Source organism: Loxodonta africana, chromosome 20 (genome assembly GCF_030014295.1).
Source record: "Loxodonta africana isolate mLoxAfr1 chromosome 20, mLoxAfr1.hap2, whole genome shotgun sequence".
Lineage (NCBI taxonomy): Eukaryota > Metazoa > Chordata > Mammalia > Proboscidea > Elephantidae > Loxodonta > Loxodonta africana.
The window spans coordinates 59,434,910-59,438,210 of record NC_087361.1 but is presented as its reverse complement, the minus strand read 5'-3'; the positions used below and the strand labels follow the sequence as shown (position 1 = coordinate 59,438,210).

At 39.6% G+C, this 3,301-nt stretch overlaps 1 pseudogene; it reads left to right on the top strand.

Moving 5' to 3' along the window:
- Positions 1-646: 646 nt before the first annotated feature.
- On the top strand, positions 647-1,723 carry LOC135228286 (CCR4-NOT transcription complex subunit 11-like; annotated as a pseudogene).
- Positions 1,724-3,301: the final 1,578 nt, after the last annotated feature.

Here is a 3,301-nt window from a genome sequence, read left to right as displayed (position 1 = left end):
GCTCATTCCTGCAGGCACTGTCGGTTTACCTCGTTGAAGGCCTTCCTCTTTTCCGCTGCCTCTGTGCTTTGCCATGCGTGATGTCCTTCTTCAGGGCCTGATCCCTCCTGACAACATGTCTGAAGTATGTAAGACACAGTATCGCCATCCTTGCTTCTGGGGAGCATTCTGATTGTATTTCTCCCAAGACAGATTTGTTCATTCTATTGGCAGTCCATGGTGTATTCAGTATTCTTCACCAATACCACAATTCACAGGTGTCAATTCATCTTTGGTCTTCCTTATTCATCGTGTAGCTTTCATATGTATACGATGGGATTGAAAATACCATGGCTTGGGTCAGGTGCACCTGAGTCCTCAAAGTGACATATTTGCTTTTCAACACTTTAAAGAGGTCTTTTGCAGCAGACTTGCTCAGAGCAATGTGTCTTTTGATTTCTTGACTGCTCCTTCCATGGGTATTGATTGTGGATTCAAGTAAAAAGAAATCCTTGACAACTTCAGTTTGCTCACTGCCACCCCCTTTGTTGCCAGTTTCAAACACCTGCTCAATCCTGTCCTGTGAAGCCTGCATGTGGCGGCCAGCAGCTGGACTGGCCACCACTCTCAGGATTTTTACCTCCTATAACTCCAACAGAAAAGTTTTTTTCTTTCCCAGCTCATGCTGGCACCACCAAGGAAACTCTTCTAAAAGACACCTCGCCAGATTGCTTTCATGGGTGTTGGAAACAGGGGCCGGTCTGTGGACATAAGTGGGCTTCAGGTAGCCTTAGCTGAGGGTCATTCAGATCTCCAACCCAGAGTAAAGCTAGCTTCCCTAGTATTCTCAGTGACCCAGACCTCGATTCTTCCAACTCTGGATTTGACAGCTTGATTGTCTCTCAAAACACAGAAGCTTTAGTCAGTGTTCCAAAACCATCTATTGAAAGCCATTTTTGGCCATCGTTTGTCTAACACCTCCACTCCACGTTTGTGAGGATGAGTTGACGTGGCTAAATCCAACAGAGACTGACCATGCAATTCAGTGGGATACATCAATGTGTGTTAAGAATAGCACTGCTGTAGAGATGAAGCAAATAATGGCCAAAGCCTTCAAACACCCCTTATCTGCTCAACAAGCACATTCCTTGGTGACTTAGAAAAAAATGCAAGACTTGTTTATCACATTGGCCTGATTCCAGCCAATCTTCCTGATCTCATGGAAAACAACTCTCTAGTTACTATAGAAATGTTGCTGAAATTAACACACAGTCAAACCCGATAACCAAGTATGTTTCAGGCCTGGTCAATATGGACATGTCCTTACATTCAATGGAAGTTGTAAATCAGCTTACTATAGCTGTTGATCTACCTCTCGAATTTATCCACCTTTATATATCAAATTTCATCTCTACTTGTGAACAATTTAAGGGTCATTTGATGCACCTCGTCTGTGTCTTCCTCCAGTCCTTGATCTGTCACAAAATTATTAATGTACAGGACTTGTTTATAGAAGTACAGGCGTTCTGTATTGAATCCCATAGGATATGAGAAGCTGCTGGCCTTTTCTGGTTGTTGAAGACGTTGCATACTGGGAAAACCCCTTCTGAGACTAATAATCATAGTAATACCTCATCGAAACTACGTCATTCATTGTTCATCCATACCGTGGTTTAATTTTTACAACTGTTAAAACCCTGAGTGGATTGCTTGGTGTAGTGCATATAAACAATACTTTATCAACTTGAAGTTTTACTTTCCTGGATGACTTTTTACCTTGAGATGAATTTCTGGTAAAAACTTGAAAAAACTGTGTCTTTTAGGTGTCTTGTTGATAATTATCCGTGTGAGGAACGGTTATCCCAGAAAACTATTACTGCAAAAGAGCAGATGAGCAGTAAAGAGCAAAGCGCCTGTTTTTGTTTAAAAGTCACATTGCAGACTCCTGATAATCCCTGAATCCAGCTTTCATGAAGTTTCAGTGCTAATGTATTTCATGAGAGTAAATTAAGATATTCTTAAAAATTTGTGATCCTGTCCTTGATGTGACATTAGGCAATTGTTTTGATTCCTCAAGGGACCAAGAGAAATTTGATTCTTCAGCCCAGTTGTACAGGTAGCACTTAACTTCTCATTAAGTACCATCTGAACCAAGGACACACTTGTAAATTTATCCCTTCTTATCATGAGGATTACAGGACAACAGAGTAAATGTATTCCTTGGGACTGTTGAAAAAACACAGGAAGTATTAGGAAACTTCTTCTAGGCCGAAATAGCTGCTATAGTTTTCTATTTGTTTGTTTGTTTGTTTTCCTCCTCTCAAGATACTTCTTCTGTAATTATTGTTGTTAATATAAAATAGTCTTTTTTTTTTTTTTTTTTAGGAAAAACGCCAGTTCATGCATTGAGAGGAATACTATTTCAAATAGTTTGCTGAGTGGGTGCTATTATTACCCTCATGTCTGTGGTAGGTTGAAGGACATGTTTGAGAAGCATTAGAGCAAGGTGGTATTGTGTGAACTTTTAGTCTTCATTTAACTCTTGGACAACAGTGCCTTACACTGAAGTTCTTTATTTTTAATGAAAAAAAAAAACAAGTGTATATGTGTACATAAGGAGCACTTGTGGTACAGTGGTTAAAGTGCTTGGTTGGTAACCAAACAGTCAGCGGTTGGAATCCACCAGCCAAACCCACCATCCTCTCCACAAGAGAGAGATGTGGCAGTCTGCTTCTGTAAATATTTGCAGCCTTGGGAACCCTATAGGGCAGTTCTACTGTGTCCTGTAGGGTAGGCATGAGTCGCAACTGACTCAACAGCAATGAGTATGAGTAATGTAGCCAATCATTTCAATATATGTAAAACTATATGTCAGGAACAGGTCCCTGGGTAGTGGAAATGGTTAAGTGCTAGACTGGTACCCAAAAGATTAGGGGTTTGAACCTGTCCAGAGTAGCTTTGGAATTGAAGCCTGGAAATCTGTTCCAAAAAGACTACAGCTTTGAAAACCCTACAGAGCAGCTCTATTCTACATGCAGGAGGTACCCATGAGTCAGAATCAACTCAATGGCAGCAAACAACACCATGTCATGATTTTTTTTTTTTTTTTTTGCTCAGTATAAAGACCTTAGAACTTGTAAAGAATGTGTTTTAATGCTTTACTATTGCTTTGTTATTAAAATAGATTATGCATATTTAAACTACTTCTTAAATTTGAATTCTTTTATATTAATTCCATTAAACTAGGCCCTTTCACGGAAGTATACTTTCCAGAGTTTGTATTCAAAAGCAAATTAATTCAGAAAGGAAAAAATAACTGGAT